The 18,159-nt window shown below is 42.3% G+C and overlaps 1 long non-coding RNA gene across 10 annotated transcripts in view; it reads right to left on the bottom strand.

Annotated features, from left to right (window-relative positions):
- LOC144326851 (uncharacterized) overlaps positions 1–18,159 on the bottom strand; it is a 47,946-nt gene that overhangs the window by 25,971 nt on the left and 3,816 nt on the right. For 4 of the 10 annotated variants that reach the window (XR_013391710.1, XR_013391712.1, XR_013391708.1 and 1 more), the window contains one exon: positions 16,095–17,475. This is a non-coding gene — a long non-coding RNA (uncharacterized LOC144326851). Of the gene's footprint in view, positions 1–16,094; positions 17,836–18,159 lie in introns of all 10 variants that reach the window. The other 6 variants (XR_013391706.1, XR_013391705.1, XR_013391711.1 and 3 more) reach the window with 4 other exon arrangements.

Here is an 18,159-nt window from a genome sequence, read left to right as displayed (position 1 = left end):
CTATGCATGAATTGGCCTGATAACAAACATTTCAGTCGGCGATTTCTGGGTGAATGTGCATTCTAACCCCAAAAACACCAATTTGAAATAACCCCAATCAGAGCTTTAACATCACTTTTATGCAGATGGAACCCAAAACGCCTTTTTGCTTTGGTTGGGGGTGATTCTGGTGCACACCCAAACAACACCATGCCAATTGAAATAAGCGCAATCATAGCTTATTCGTCTTCTTTCCACGCATATGGAAGTGAAAAGACGGTATTTTGTAATTTTGGTCTCATTACATACCTTTTGCGATTTCTGGGTTAATGTTGCATTAACACCAAAGAACACAACTTGAAATAAGCGAAATCCAAGATTCTTCTTTCTACGTACTTGGAATCCAAAACAACCTTTTGCATAGTTTAGACTTATTACACTTTGCTATTTGTGGGTGAATGAACAAAGAAAGAAAAATCAAAGCTGATTCGTCCACTTTCTATTGCGATGGAAACAAAACACCTATGCATGAATTGGGCTGATAACAAAGATTTCAGTGTGGGATTTCTGGGTGAATGTGCATTCTAACCCCAAAAACACCAATTTGAAATAACCCCAATCAGAGCTTTAACATCACTTTTATGCAGATGGAACCCAAAACGCCTTTTTGCTTTGGTTGGGGGTGATTCTGGTGCACACCCAAACAACACCATGCCAATTGAAATAAGCGCAATCATAGCTTATTCGTCTTCTTTCCACGCATATGGAAGTGAAAAGACGGTATTTTGTTATTTTGGTCTCATTACATACCTTTTGCGATTTCTGGGTTAATGTTGCATTAACACCAAAGAACACAACTTGAAATAAGCGAAATCCAAGATTCTTCTTTCTATGTAGTTGGAATCCAAAATAACCTGTTTTGCCTTGTTTAGACTTATTACACTTTGCTTTGCTATTTGTGGGTGAATAAATAAATTAAGAAAAATCAAAGCTGATTTGTCCACTTTCTATTGCGATACAACCAAAACAGCTATGCATGAATTGGGCTGATAACAAACGTTTCACTCTGCGATTTCTTGGTGAATGTGCAAAAACACCGCAAAAACACCAATTTGAAAGAAGCACATAGTTTTATGATCTTCTTTTTGTGTAGATGGAACCCAAAACTCCTTTTTGCTTTGGTTGGGGGCTACTCTGGTGCACACCCAAAAACCACCATGCGAATTGAAATAAGCCCAATCAAAGCTTATTCGTCTTTCTACGCATATGGAAGCGAAAAGACCGTGTTTTGTTATTTTGGTCTCATTACATACTTTTTGCGATTTCTGGGTTAATGTTGCATTAACACCAAAGAACACAACTTGAAATAAGCGAAATCCAAAATTCTTCTTTCTACGTACTTGGAACGCAAAACAACCTCTTTTGCATAGTTTAGACTTATTACACTTTGCTATTTGTGGGTGAATGAACAAAGAAAGAAAAATCAAAGCTGATTCGTCCACTTTCTATTGCGATGGAACCAAAACACCTATGCATGAATTGGGCTGATAACAAACATTTCAGTCTGCGATTTCTGGGTGAATGTGCATTCTAACCCCAAAAACACCAATTTGAAATAACCCCAATCAGAGCTTTAACATCTACTTTTATGCAGATGGAACCCAAACCTCCTTTTTGCTTTGGTTGGGGGCTACTCTGGTGCACACCCAAAAACCACCATGCGAATTGAAATAAGCGCAATCAAAGCTTATTCGTCTTTCTACGCATATGGAAGCGAAAAGACCATGTTTTGTTATTTTGGTCTCATTACATACTTTTTGCGATTTCTGGGTTAATGTTGCATTAACACCAAAGAACACAACTTGAAATAAGCGAAATCCAAAATTCTTCTTTCTACGTACTTGGAACGCAAAACAACCTCTTTTGCATAGTTTAGACTTATTACACTGCTATTTGTGGATGAATGAACAAAGAAAGAAAAATCAAAGCTGATTCATCCACTTTCTATTGCGATGGAACCAAAACAGCTATGCATGAATTGGGCTGATAACAAACGTTTCACTCTGCGATTTCTTGGTGAATGTGCAAAAACACCGCAGACACCAATTTGAAAGAAGCACATAGTTTTATGATCTTCTTTTTGTGTAGATGGAACCCAAAACACCTTTTTGCTTTGGTTGGGGGCTACTCTGGTGCACACCCAAAAACAACCATGCGAATTGAAATAAGCCCAATCAAGGCTTATTCGTCTTTCTACGCATATGGAAGCGAAAAGACCGTGTTTTGTTATTTTGGTCTCATTACATACTTTTTGCGATTTCTGGGTTAATGTTGCATTAACACCAAAGAACACAACTTGAAATAAGCGAAATCCAAAATTCTTCTTTCTACGTACTTGGAACGCAAAACAATCTCTTTTGCATAGTTTAGACTTATTACACTTTGCTATTTGTGGGTGAATGAACAAAGAAAGAAAAATCAAAGCTGATTCGTCCACTTTCTATTGCGATGGAACCAAAACACCTATGCATGAATTGGGCTGATAACAAACATTTCAGTCTGCGATTTCTGGGTGAATGTGCATTCAAACCCCAAAAACACCAATTTGAAATAACCCCAATCAGAGCTTTAACATCTACTTTTATGCAGATGGAACCCAAAACGCCTTTTTGCTTTGGTTGGGGGCTACTCTGGTGCACACCCAAAAACAACCATGCGAATTGAAATAAGCCCAATCAAGGCTTATTCGTCTTTCTACGCATGGAAGCGAAAAGACCATGTTTTGTTATTTTGGTCTCATTACATACTTTTTGCGATTTCTGGGTTACTATTGCATTAACACCAAAGAACACAACTTGAAATAAGCGAAATCCAAAATTCTTCTTTCTACGTACTTGGAACGCAAAGCAACCTCTTTTGCATAGTTTAGACTTATTACACTTTGCTATTTGTGGGTGAATGAACAAAGAAAGAAAAAACAGATTCGTCCACTTTCTATTGCGATGGAAACAAAACACCTATGCATGAATTGGCCTGATAACAAACATTTCAGTCGGCGATTTCTGGGTGAATGTGCATTCTAACCCCAAAAACACCAATTTGAAATAACCCCAATCAGAGCTTTAACATCACTTTTATGCAGATGGAACCCAAAACGCCTTTTTGCTTTGGTTGGGGGTGATTCTGGTGCACACCCAAACAACACCATGCCAATTGAAATAAGCGCAATCATAGCTTATTCGTCTTCTTTCCACGCATATGGAAGTGAAAAGACGGTATTTTGTTATTTTGGTCTCATTACATACCTTTTGCGATTTCTGGGTTAATGTTGCATTAACACCAAAGAACACAACTTGAAATAAGCGAAATCCAAGATTCTTCTTTCTACGTACTTGGAATCCAAAACAACCTTTTGCATAGTTTAGACTTATTACACTTTGCTATTTGTGGGTGAATGAACAAAGAAAGAAAAATCAAAGCTGATTCGTCCACTTTCTATTGCGATGGAAACAAAACACCTATGCATGAATTGGGCTGATAACAAAGATTTCAGTGTGGGATTTCTGGGTGAATGTGCATTCTAACCCCAAAAACACCAATTTGAAATAACCCCAATCAGAGCTTTAACATCACTTTTATGCAGATGGAACCCAAAACGCCTTTTTGCTTTGGTTGGGGGTGATTCTGGTGCACACCCAAACAACACCATGCCAATTGAAATAAGCGCAATCATAGCTTATTCGTCTTCTTTCCACGCATATGGAAGTGAAAAGACGGTATTTTGTTATTTTGGTCTCATTACATACCTTTTGCGATTTCTGGGTTAATGTTGCATTAACACCAAAGAACACAACTTGGAATAAGCGAAATCCAAAATTCTTCTTTCTACGTACTTGGAACGCAAAACAACCTCTTTTGCATAGTTTAGACTTATTACACTCTGCTATTTGTGGGTGAATGAACAAAGAAAGAAAAATCAAAGCTGATTCGTGCACTTTCTATTGCGATGGAACCAAAACACCGATGCATGAATTGGGCTGATAACAAACATTTCAGTGTGGGATTTCTGGGTGAATGTGCATTCTAACCCCAAAAACACCAATTTGAAATAACCCCAATCAGAGCTTTAACATCACTTTTATGCAGATGGAACCCAAAACGCCTTTTTGCTTTGGTTGGGGGTGATTCTGGTGCACACCCAAACAACACCATGCCAATTGAAATAAGCGCAATCATAGCTTATTCGTCTTCTTTCCACGCATATGGAAGTGAAAAGACGGTATTTTGTTATTTTGGTCTCATTACATACCTTTTGCGATTTCTGGGTTAATGTTGCATTAACACCAAAGAACACAACTTGAAATAAGCGAAATCCAAGATTCTTCTTTCTATGTAGTTGGAATCCAAAATAACCTGTTTTGTCTTGTTTAGACTTATTACACTTTGCTTTGCTATTTGTGGGTGAATAAATAAATAAAGAAAAATCAAAGCTGATTTGTCCACTTTCTATTGCGATACAACCAAAACAGCTATGCATGAATTGGGCTGATAACAAACGTTTCACTGCGATTTCTTGGTGAATGTGCAAAAACACCGCAAAAACACCAATTTGAAAGAAGCACATAGTTTTATGATCTTTTTGTGTAGATGGAACCCAAAACTCCTTTTTGCTTTGGTTGGGGGCTATCTGGTGCACACCCAAAAACAACCATGCGAATTGAAATAAGCCCAATCAAGGCTTATTCGTCTTTCTTCGCATATGGAAGCGAAAAGACCGTGTTTTGTTATTTTGGTCTCATTACATACCTTTTGCGATTTCTGGGTTAATGTTGCATTAACACCAAAGAACACAACTTGAAATAAGCGAAATCCAAAATTCTTCTTTCTATGTAGTTGGAACGCAAAACAACCTCTTTTGCATAGTTTAGACTTATTACACTTTGCTATTTGTGGGTGAATGAACAAAGAAAGAAAAATCAAAGCTGATTCGTCCACTTTCAGTTGCGATGGAACCAAAACACCTATGCATGAATTGGGCTGATAACAAACATTTCAGTCGGCGATTTCTGGGTGAATGTGCATTCTAACCCCAAAAACACCAATTTGAAATAACCCGAATCAGAGCTTTAACATCTACTTTTATGCAGATGGAACCCAAAACGCCTTTTTGCTTTGGTTGGGGGCTACTCTGGTGCACACCCAAAAACCACCATGCGAATTGAAATAAGCCCAATCAAAGCTTATTCGTCTTTCTACGCATATGGAAGCGAAAAGACCATGTTTTGTTATTTTGGTCTCATTACATACTTTTTGCGATTTCTGGGTTAATGTTGCATTAACCCCAAAGAACACAACTTGAAATAAGCGAAATCCAAAATTCTTCTTTCTACGTACTTGGAACGCAAAACAACCTCTTTTGCATAGTTTAGACATTACACTTTGCTATTTGTGGGTGAATGAACAAAGAAAGAAAAATCAAAGCTGATTCGTCCACTTTCTATTGCGATGGAACCAAAACACCTATGCATGAATGGGGCTGATAACAAACATTTCAGTCTGCGATTTTTGGGTGAATGTGCATTCAAACCCCAAAAACACCAATTTGAAATAACCCCAATCAGAGCTTTAACATCTACTTTTATGCAGATGGAACCCAAAACGCCTTTTTGCTTTGGTTGGGGGCTACTCTGGTGCACACCCAAAAACAACCATGCGAATTGAAATAAGCCCAATCAAGGCTTATTCGTCTTTCTACGCATGGAAGCGAAAAGACCATGTTTTGTTATTTTGGTCTCATTACATACTTTTTGCGATTTCTGGGTTACTATTGCATTAACACCAAAGAACACAACTTGAAATAAGCGAAATCCAAAATTCTTCTTTCTACGTACTTGGAACGCAAAGCAACCTCTTTTGCATAGTTTAGACTTATTACACTTTGCTATTTGTGGGTGAATGAACAAAGAAAGAAAAAACAGATTCGTCCACTTTCTATTGCGATGGAAACAAAACACCTATGCATGAATTGGCCTGATAACAAACATTTCAGTCGGCGATTTCTGGGTGAATGTGCATTCTAACCCCAAAAACACCAATTTGAAATAACCCCAATCAGAGCTTTAACATCACTTTTATGCAGATGGAACCCAAAACGCCTTTTTGCTTTGGTTGGGGGTGATTCTGGTGCACACCCAAACAACACCATGCCAATTGAAATAAGCGCAATCATAGCTTATTCGTCTTCTTTCCACGCATATGGAAGTGAAAAGACGGTATTTTGTTATTTTGGTCTCATTACATACCTTTTGCGATTTCTGGGTTAATGTTGCATTAACACCAAAGAACACAACTTGAAATAAGCGAAATCCAAGATTCTTCTTTCTACGTACTTGGAATCCAAAACAACCTTTTGCATAGTTTAGACTTATTACACTTTGCTATTTGTGGGTGAATGAACAAAGAAAGAAAAATCAAAGCTGATTCGTCCACTTTCTATTGCGATGGAAACAAAACACCTATGCATGAATTGGGCTGATAACAAAGATTTCAGTGTGGGATTTCTGGGTGAATGTGCATTCTAACCCCAAAAACACCAATTTGAAATAACCCCAATCAGAGCTTTAACATCACTTTTATGCAGATGGAACCCAAAACGCCTTTTTGCTTTGGTTGGGGGTGATTCTGGTGCACACCCAAACAACACCATGCCAATTGAAATAAGCGCAATCATAGCTTATTCGTCTTCTTTCCACGCATATGGAAGTGAAAAGACGGTATTTTGTTATTTTGGTCTCATTACATACCTTTTGCGATTTCTGGGTTAATGTTGCATTAACACCAAAGAACACAACTTGGAATAAGCGAAATCCAAAATTCTTCTTTCTACGTACTTGGAACGCAAAACAACCTCTTTTGCATAGTTTAGACTTATTACACTCTGCTATTTGTGGGTGAATGAACAAAGAAAGAAAAATCAAAGCTGATTCGTGCACTTTCTATTGCGATGGAACCAAAACACCGATGCATGAATTGGGCTGATAACAAACATTTCAGTGTGGGAATTCTGGGTGAATGTGCATTCTAACCCCAAAAACACCAATTTGAAATAACCCCAATCAGAGCTTTAACATCACTTTTATGCAGATGGAACCCAAAACGCCTTTTTGCTTTGGTTGGGGGTGATTCTGGTGCACACCCAAACAACACCATGCCAATTGAAATAAGCGCAATCATAGCTTATTCGTCTTCTTTCCACGCATATGGAAGTGAAAAGACGGTATTTTGTTATTTTGGTCTCATTACATACCTTTTGCGATTTCTGGGTTAATGTTGCATTAACACCAAAGAACACAACTTGAAATAAGCGAAATCCAAGATTCTTCTTTCTATGTAGTTGGAATCCAAAATAACCTGTTTTGTCTTGTTTAGACTTATTACACTTTGCTTTGCTATTTGTGGGTGAATAAATAAATAAAGAAAAATCAAAGCTGATTTGTCCACTTTCTATTGCGATACAACCAAAACAGCTATGCATGAATTGGGCTGATAACAAACGTTTCACTGCGATTTCTTGGTGAATGTGCAAAAACACCGCAAAAACACCAATTTGAAAGAAGCACATAGTTTTATGATCTTTTTGTGTAGATGGAACCCAAAACTCCTTTTTGCTTTGGTTGGGGGCTATCTGGTGCACACCCAAAAACAACCATGCGAATTGAAATAAGCCCAATCAAGGCTTATTCGTCTTTCTTCGCATATGGAAGCGAAAAGACCGTGTTTTGTTATTTTGGTCTCATTACATACTTTTTGCGATTTCTGGGTTAATGTTGCATTAACACCAAAGAACACAACTTGAAATAAGCGAAATCCAAAATTCTTCTTTCTATGTAGTTGGAACGCAAAACAACCTCTTTTGCATAGTTTAGACTTATTACACTTTGCTATTTGTGGGTGAATGAACAAAGAAAGAAAAATCAAAGCTGATTCGTCCACTTTCAGTTGCGATGGAACCAAAACACCTATGCATGAATTGGGCTGATAACAAACATTTCAGTCGGCGATTTCTGGGTGAATGTGCATTCTAACCCCAAAAACACCAATTTGAAATAACCCGAATCAGAGCTTTAACATCTACTTTTATGCAGATGGAACCCAAAACGCCTTTTTGCTTTGGTTGGGGGCTACTCTGGTGCACACCCAAAAACCACCATGCGAATTGAAATAAGCCCAATCAAAGCTTATTCGTCTTTCTACGCATATGGAAGCGAAAAGACCATGTTTTGTTATTTTGGTCTCATTACATACTTTTTGCGATTTCTGGGTTAATGTTGCATTAACCCCAAAGAACACAACTTGAAATAAGCGAAATCCAAAATTCTTCTTTCTACGTACTTGGAACGCAAAACAACCTCTTTTGCATAGTTTAGACATTACACTTTGCTATTTGTGGGTGAATGAACAAAGAAAGAAAAATCAAAGCTGATTTATCCACTTTCTATTGCGATGGAAACAAAACACCTATGCATGAATTGGGCTGATAACAAAGATTTCAGTGTGGGATTTCTGGGTGAATGTGCATTCTAACCCCAAAAACACCAATTTGAAATAACCCCAATCAGAGCTTTAACATCTACTTTTATGCAGATGGAACCCAAAACGCCTTTTTGCTTTGGTTGGGGGTGATTCTGGTGCACACCCAAACAACACCATGACTATTGAAATAAGCGCAATCATTGCTTATTCGTCTTCTTTCCACGCATATGGAAGTGAAAAGACGGTATTTTGTTATTTTGGTCTCATTACATACCTTTTGCGATTTCTGTGTTAATGTTGCATTCACACCAAAGAACACAACTTGAAATAAGCGAAATCCAAGATTCTTCTTTCTATGTAGTTGGAATCCAAAATAACCTGTTTTGCCGTGTTTAGACTTATTACACTTTGCTATTTGTGGGTGAATGAACAAAGAAAGAAAAATCAAAGCTGATTTGTGCACTTTCTATTGCGATAGAACCAAAACAGCTATGCAGGAATTGGGCTGATAACAAACGTTTCACTCTGCGATTTCTTGGTGAATGTGCAAAAACACCGCAAAGACACCAATTTGAAAGCACATAGTTTTATGATCTTCTTTTTGTGTAGATGGAACCCAAAATTCCTTTTTGCTTTGGTTGGGGGCTACTCTGGTGCACACCCAAAAACAACCATGCGAATTGAAAAAAGCTCAATCAAGGCTTATTCGTCTTTCTACGCATATGGAAGCGAAAAGACCGTGTTTTGTTATTTTGGTCTCATTACATACTTTTTGCGATTTCTGGGTTAATGTTGCATTAACACCAAAGAACACAACTTGGAATAAGCGAAATCCAAAATTCTTCTTTCTATGTAGTTGGAACGCAAAACAACCTCTTTTGCATAGTTTAGACTTATTACACTTTGCTATTTGTGGGTGAATGAACAAAGAAAGAAAAATCAAAGCTGATTCGTCCACTTTCTATTGCGATGGAACCAAAACACCTATGCATGAATTGGCCTGATAAACATTTCAGTCTGCGATTTCTGGGTGAATGTGCATTCTAACCCCAAAAACACCAATTTGAAATAACCCCAATCAGAGCTTTAACATCTACTTTTATGCAAATGGAACCCAAAACGCCTTTTTGCTTTGGTTGGGGGCTACTCTGGTGCACACCCAAAAAACACCATGCGAATTGAAATAAGCCCAATCAAAGCTTATTCGTCTTTCTACGCATATGGAAGCGAAAAGACCATGTTTTGTTATTTTGGTCTCATTACATACTTTTTGCGATTTCTGGGTTAATATTGCATTAACACCAAAGAACACAACTTGAAATAAGCGAAATCCAAAATTCTTCTTTCTACGTACTTGGAACGCAAAACAACCTCTTTTGCCTTCTTTAGACTTATTACACTTTGTTTTGCTATTTGTGGGTGAATGAACAAAGAAAGAAAAATCAAAGCTGATTCGTCCACTTTCTATTGCGATGGAACCAAAACACCTATGCATGAATTGGGCTGATAACAAACATTTCAGTCTGCGATTTCTGGGTGAATGTGCATTCTAACCCCAAAAACACCAATTTGAAATAACCCCAATCAGAGCGTTAACATCTACTTTTATGCAGATGGAACCCAAAACGCCTTTTTGCTTTGGTTGGGGGTGATTCTGGTGCACACCCAAACAACACCATTCCAATTGAAATAAGCCCAATCAAAGCTTATTCGTCTTCTTTCAACGCATATGGAAGCGAAAAGACGGTGTTTTGTTATTTTGGTCTCATTACATACCTTTTGCGATTTCTGGGTTAATGTTGCATTAACACCAAAGAACACAACTTGGAATAAGCGAAATCCAAGATTCTTCTTTCTATGTAGTTGGAACGCAAAGCAACCTCTTTTGCCTAGTTTAGACTTATTACACTTTGCTTTGCTATTTGTGGGTGAATGAACACCGATAGCACAATTAAAGCTTGTTCGTCCTCTTTCTATTGAGATGGAACCAAAACACCTATGCTTGATTTGGGCTGATAACAAACATTTAACTCTGCGGTTTTTGGGTGAATGTGCATTCTATCCCCCAAAACAACAATTGGAAATAAGCCCATCATCTGATTATTATTATTATTTTGTAAACTTTAAAAAAAGAAGCCAGGGCCATTTGATAATAATCTGCCAAAATAAAAGTTAGCAACCAGAGACAGCTAGCTTTAATGGTCGTATCGGATCTTCTTCTCCATCTTTTTCAAATATTTCTAATCTTTCAACTCTTTCCAATCCTCAGTGGGAAAAGAAAATGAAAGCTCACCTCACCAGTGTTTCTAAGGGACCCAAGCACCTGGAGGTCACAGCATTATGGGTGAAAGGATGTCAGTGGCAAGGAGGCCTGGGACAATGGGCCAGGTGTTTGCATGTGCCCCCCCCCCCCCAGTTCAGCTACAGCCTCCACTGGGTTTTCCAGAAGCCATGCAAGATTTTTCAGCCAAGCAGGTCAAGGCAATGTTATTATTACATTGATTAAACTAATTTTATTAAATTTCTATGACACCCCTCATTGGGGGATCATATGCTTGTTTCACCTCTGCACTCTAAGTTATGGGTGGCCTTTCTCTCTTGCCAGCATTGTATATTGAAAACAAAAAATGCCCAGTTTGAAATTATTATTATAATTATTATACATTTATTTGTACCCTGCCTTTTCCCCTGATGGGGACCCAAGGCAGTTTACGGATGAAAAGAAGACAAGCTAAAACCTGGGTGGGGGATCTACAATTAAAAAGCAATTAAACACTGATAGAATTAAAACTGTGTGTGTATACATATAAAAATCTTGTAAAACCAAATAATGGCAATAAAAACAGCACAGCAGAAGCCCTTTCATTAAAAGCACATTTTTATTTTATATTGATGTATACTTCGCTAATTGTAGAGTTGGAAGGGACCCCAAGGGTCATGCAGGAATCTTTCACGCAACATGGGACACAAACCCATGAGTCTTGGTCAAAATTTTAGGCCTTTATAGTGCAATCCTATACATATTCTCTCAGAAGTTCTTTGAAGTTCAGTGAGTTTGATTCCCAGGTAAGTGCATAGCCCCGCAGCCTTCCAGCAAAGGCTCCTCAGTGTGTTGGAATTTATTGTTACAATATGAGCTTATCGCAGTTGCAGACAGCCAGTTTGTTGACATCATGTGATATGGCTAGCTGTGGGAAAGAAGCTTCCCGGAAGTTCACAGGCTGGAAAAGTCTTTGTGAAGAGTGTAATATGAGACCTTCCTCTTGCGTATGTACAGGAAGTCTCTCTCTCGTTTGCTGGATTTTGAAGTGAACGGACATGTTTTCTGTAGTGCTGCAAAGTCAGAAATAAAGGATGTAAACAGACGTTTCTGACTATCTCTTTTCCCTGCCAGGGAAGCAGGAGGGAGGGGGTGTGCATTTCCCACGCTGGGAAGTGTCGCCTATTGAGACCTAGCCTGGATCCTGCGGGGATTGCAGCCAGGGAGGTCACCGGACACCAAGCCGGGAGCCTGGGAGAGTTGCCAGCTTCTCCCGAAGAAGGAGGCTTGTTTCCAACATTTATATATATATATATATATATATAGAGAGAGAGAGAGAGAGAGAGAGAGAGAGAGAGAGAGAGAGAGAGAGAGTTGTAAAGTATTTTGTACTTCTTTGATTTTACCAACTGAGGGATTGATATAGGCACAAAAGGCCTTATGATCTTCAGATGGACAGCAACTCCGTTGAACCTGTGTGAGTGGTGGAATCTAAAAAATGAAAACACTTAAAAAAAAAAAGGTGTTTTGAAGAATATATTGAATTTGCCATAACCTCACAATTGCCATCTAGTGTCACATTTGTATAATGCACCTTAAACACTTCAAATGTTATATTTGCAGCCGTAGAGTTGACTCTGGTGTCCTGGGCAGGGGTGGTTGGGATCCCAGGGTAAATATAAGGCGCAAGATCTTCTAGCACCACAAGTTTTTGCATGCAGTGGTCTCTATGATAAGCCAGTCATGTGTTGTGCTGAGACTTATAGTTTAGGGGCAAACTACAGTTCCCATGATTCTTGGGGGGTGGAGTCATGTACTGTAATGTTATGCCATGTCCACAGCCACTAACCGCAACAAAGAGGAATACTTTCTGGTGAATTTTCCTTAAATTGTCTCTTCTCAATTATATTTTTAGCATTTCTCCTGAAAAATTTTTATTGATTTGACATTTGTTTTAAATACAGAACGTAATCTGCATTTCATCCAGTGTTTAATCCAGAAGCTGGCCAGTTTGGTGGAAAGATTAGCAGAGCAAATATTAGCACTGCTCGATCCAAGGAATATTTGGAGGCTTTTAAACCAAGCCCGGTCAGAGAGCAGATACTGTACGGTGTGAAAACCCCTATGAAGAAAAAGAGAAAGGTCAGAGCACTTTCCATTGGGAGTTTCCCAGTTTGGGAGAGAGCAGGAAAGCAAAGGTCTTTTTGTAGTCCAACCCTCTGCAAGGGAAGAATCTTTTTGCCCCTCAAACCCAGGTCTTTGAGATGGAAAGTCTCCTGCTCTACAGACTGAGCTGTCGCAGTGATTTTCGGCGTCTGGGCATGCGCAGAAGCAATTTCCAGAGCCACAGACACACACAGATGCGATTTCTGTGGGAGTGATCTGGCCCATGGCCTTGCCAACCCCTGGGTTAGGGTTAGGATTTTGTTAGGGGTAGGGTTCCCTTCTTGCCAGGGAACTCTGGGAACATGGGGCTCAAAGGATGGCCCTGAGATTAAGAGTCTTGTGCTCTGCCCAATGAGCTATATGGATTGATTTAAATAACAAACACTATTGTCAGAGACTGCCTCCAGGTCTCAGCTCACAGAAGACCAACGCTAGCCAGTAGAACTGTACAGAAGTCTTTATTGACGTTTAGTTTCCATTTTCAAGCACTAGCGTGCGTCTCTACGTCTAGACCCTAGACCAGCGAAGCCTCGTCTGAGTCTCCGCCCCCTGTACACCAGCTTAAGACTCTAGCCTTACTCCACCTTCTACGTTTCTCCTTCCTCCTCTGGGTCCTACTACCCCCCTGGGTGCCTTCCTTCCTGGATGCCTCGGAAGCGGACCCTTCGGACTCCTCCCCTTCTCTCCGGCGGGCTTTGGGACCCGGCTCTCTCTCCGGACTGCCCATTGCGCCCCCCTCTTGTACATTTGAACTTGGCGCGCGCGCGCTGTCCCTGACCTTCCTTTTGACCGTTACCTCGCTCTCTGATGCAGGCGTGGCTAACCCTGACTCCTGTCCTTCCGCTGACGGAAGGCTGCCTGCTGCCGATGTTTGGGACTCCTCCCCCTTACTGCTCTCCGGTGGAGAAGCTGGTCCCGATTTCCAGCTGCTGCTCTCTGAGTCCCCTCTGGCCCCTCCTTCCTGGGGTGTTCCCTCTGGCAACCCCCTGACTCTGACCACTGGAGCCCCTTTCTGTGAATCCTCTGATTCACTGGAGAGACTTAGAGACCTCGGATGGCTATCATCGCTGACTTCTCCCTCAAAATCCTCTCCCTCGGTCTCTAATTCCTCCCTTTCCTGTCCCTCTGCTCCTGAACCCCTGACAACTATTTTTTATTATTTAATAATTTACAGTGATGTAAAATAAAGGGCAATATAAATAAATAAATAAATAATCCCTCAACTGCCAAAACAAATGGTCTTGTAGCACTGTAAAAACTAACAGATTTTGGGGAAACTTTTTTAAGAGGGGGCCTTGGTGAGTGCTAAGAGGGTGCCATGGAGTCCACGTGCCACCCTGGGAACCTCAGTCTGGACCCTAATGATGAAGCGAATCACCAGTCCCTAAATAATGGGAACACCATATGTAACATTAACCCCACAAGAGAGGTTGGTCTTTGTTCTCGGCTGGGAGCAGAGCGATTGAGAGAGTGAGGAGGTGCAGGCACAGTAGGTGAGAGATCCTCCCAGGTTGTCCTTGTTACAGTTCAAAGGCCTGGGACGTGCCTCCTTCGCATCCAGCTCCCCAAGGCCACTTTGCACGACACCCACCTCCCAAAGAAGAGAATTACAGAGTCTCATGTGCCTTCCATTTCGGGAGAAACTTCTCAAAGGAATATTTGCTCCCTTACAGGTTAACGGGTGACCTCTCCCTTCTGTTTTAGCTGATTCTGGAAAAACAAAACACTATGGGTAAAATTTTCTGTCCTGGATTGTTGATATTCTCCTGTGCTTTGGCAGGTGAGCTCGTCAGAGTGTTAAATAAATTTATCCCAGCAACACAAATGAGGGATGTGGTTATTTAGCAAACGCAGGGGAGTTTTCCTATTTGTTCCTATTTCCTATTTGTTCTTTGACTGTTTGTGCATTAAATTGTGCAAAGATGTGATTTCTCCAGGCCAATGAGACATGGCCTGGAGAATGTGGATGGAGGAAAGTTTTTCTCCCTCTCATAATGGTAGAACTCATGGAGCTGGACGCTGGAAGATTCAGGACACATCAAAGAAAGGAAGTACTTCTTTACAAAGCGCACATTATGGAACTCCCTGCCACAAGAGGCAGTGGTGGCCACCAACTTGCAACTTCCGCTCAGGATTTTCCCCAGGGTAAGCCCCATTTCAGCCAGCATACTTTGCACCCTCCTCAAATGCTTTGGCCTGGTTGGGAGGTTTCCTGGTAACCCCCTCCCTTCCGGTGGTGCCAATGTTCCCCTGGCCTCGAATGCAACCCCGTTCATCTCCACTGTCGCCACAGTCCTCGGTGCGGGCAGGGGCCACGCAGCTGCTTGGCAGGCACGGCTTGCCTGGGGTGCAGCTCCAGGGACTTGGAAATGTTGGGACGGTTAATGAGTTGCCTCCAAGCAATCTATCTGGTTGGTCAGGTTTTGGGGAGGCGGAAAATAAAGCTTTACTTTGGGGGCCACAGTTCATGAACTACACGTTGTCCAGTGCCACACTCGCCACCGAGGAGAAGGTCACCTGCGCTCTTGACATGCTCCAGATAAGGAGCCGGCCGGGGAGGGCGAGGAGCCCAAGACCTAACTGGAAAGCACTGTGGACTCTTCCGGTGTAGGCCAGCAGGGGGCGCCAGGTGCCTGAGGATGAGGCAGGGCTTCGCCACAGGGGACAATGTGGTTGCCGTGGCTCAGCTCCACAGGGAAGCTTCCGTTGAGTCCTGCACAGGAAGGGCGGAGGGGGTGAGGAACCAGGCGTCATCTAGCCTGGCCCCTGCAGGTGGGAACCATAGTTATATAAACAGAGGAGATGGGACCCGGGGGTCATCTAGCCTGACCCCTGCGAGAATTGCAGAATGACATCTCATCTCAACTGCTCTCATTTTTATCAGTCAGCTGCCAGGAATCCCAAAGGGGGACGGGAAGCAGGGCATCAGTAAATTTCATGATAAGAATGGTATTTCATTATGCTGGCCCTACCAGGCAGGTCAGTGGTCTGGAAATCAATAAATAATAATTATATGATAGCACCACAATATGTCCTGCAGCTTAGAAATGTACGGAATTACGACAACTGTGCCTGGTGGCATTTCCTCCACACAGGGAAAAAGGCCAAGTACATGGCTCTGCTCCTGTTGGTTTTCCGACCAGTGCCCCAAGCTTACCTTTCTCAGCCATACTGTACCAGGTGCGGAGTTCACAGGCTGTGGCTGCGTCACTCATGGTCAGGGAGCGGAGTCAGGCGGCTTGGTTCGCTGCTCCGAGGTGCTCATGTACCAGCCTGGTTGGGGGGTGCCAGGTCAAAGGGGTGCTCTAACTGCTAAGCAATGCTTCTCTGCCTTTCAAATGAAGCAAGTTTACCCTGGTCGGTGCCCAGAATGTGGTTGAAGGGGGAGTCGGGGCCGCACACCCAGCCTCTGCCCCACCCTGGGCACCACCAGTACCCAGACATGCTGACGTCCTCCCAGCTGCAGGCGGTGCCTTCAAAGTCGCAGGCCAAGGTGACACTTGGCGGTTCCAGCCCATTCCGGTAGCCTAGAAGGAGAAGGAATCAGGCGCCCTGAGCAAGCTACAGTTCCCAGAATTCAGGACACCAAGTGATGTTCCTCCCATGAGCTACAGTTCCCAGAGTTCCCTAGAAAAAGAAATGGGCTTGGGAACTAGATCTGTCAAGGGATTCGCAACCCTCAACACCCAGAGCAAGCAATAGTTCCCATGGTGCTTTGGGGAACATCGTGGGAACTGTAGTTTGTTCTGTTTCCCAAAGAGACCCTCTCAGAGTTATAACTCCCAGAGTTCCCTTGGGAAAGGTTGTGCAGAATATTCTCTCCCCCCATAGGAAACTACAGTTCCCAGGGTGCTTTGAGAGATGCCGTGATGGGTTAAATACTATCTGCGAGGGGAATTGAAGCACATCTCCCTGATTCCTTTGGTGACGCCAAAACTAGTGTCAATGGATCTTGTCAGAGCAATCCCAGCAGTCGCAGGCAAAGTTGCAGGCGCCAGCACTTGGCTTCCTGGAGGCGGCCCAGCTAAGAAATGGAGGCCCAGCTAGGAAAAAAAAGGGGGAAGTGCCATTAAAAGGAGAGTAACAGTGAGAGAGATAGGGAGCATGGGAGACATGGAAGGGGCATCAAGAGGCATCTAGTCCAACCCACTGAAAGGAAGCTCAGAGCTATAATTCCCAGGACTTCTTTGGGAAATGAAAGAGGGAAGAGAGAGAAATAAAAAGCATAGAGAGAGGGATGGGATTCACAGCCCCCCCTCCCTCACCCCAGCCCAGCAGGGCACCCCTCAGGCGCGCCGTCCTCACAGCAGCACCCAGCAGGCCTTCGCCCCCACCTTATCTGCAAGCCGGCAGGGTGAGGGGGGCCAAAGGTTGGCAGGGCGGAGGCCCCTGTACCCCAAAAGACGCCCAGGGGGACAGAAGCCCACCTTGTGGGGCTACCCTGGCCTCCTAGGCGCTTCTTCTCTCGGGTGGAGCCTCCCGTGCCAGTGGCAGTCTACCTGGGCAGCTCCTGAAGGAGCTTAGCGCTCAGGGAAATGCTGCAAGGAAGAGAAGGAGGAGGAGAATAAGGATAATACTGAGGATAATGATAACAGCAGCAGCAGCAGCAACAACAAACCAGAGAAAGGCCAAGGCCCCTAAGGCACTGTTGGAACTCCTCCCTGAGGGGATGGGGGGGCTCCACCCTTCCTTCTCCACAGGGACCCCTAACGTCTCCTGGGACCCCTCAAGAGATGAGGCGCCCACCTCACAAGGGAGACCAGTGCCACAAAATGGCCAGGCTAGGCCCAACTGCCCTCAACCAATATGGCGGTGGTGGCATGTCTTCATTTGCCTCTCCTCTGGTGGCGCCTCTTTCCGGTCACTCTGCCTTCATCCAAAATGGCCTCCTAGGACCCCTAGGACACGTGCACAGCAGCAACATCAATAAAAAAAACAGCAGCAGCAGCAAACAAACATTTGTGAGCCAAAATGGCGACGGAGGTAGCAGCCTAGCCAGAACCTCCTGCCTTCAATTAAGCTTTTAATTAGGTTTTAGCCATCTTCTGGCCCTATGTTTATATTTTTAGTTGTCATTTTGTTTTCTTTGCTTTTAGCCTAATGGTTTATTGTTTTAATGTTTTATTATCTACTGTTTTAATGTTTTATTATCTACTGTTTTATGGCTCAATTCGATTTAGCGTAAGAAGGAACACTAAAGAAGGTAGACTGCAGTCTTTGCA

Source organism: Podarcis muralis, chromosome 2 (genome assembly GCF_964188315.1).
Source record: "Podarcis muralis chromosome 2, rPodMur119.hap1.1, whole genome shotgun sequence".
Classification (NCBI taxonomy): domain Eukaryota; kingdom Metazoa; phylum Chordata; class Lepidosauria; order Squamata; family Lacertidae; genus Podarcis; species Podarcis muralis.
This window is presented reverse-complemented; position numbering and strand designations above follow the sequence as displayed.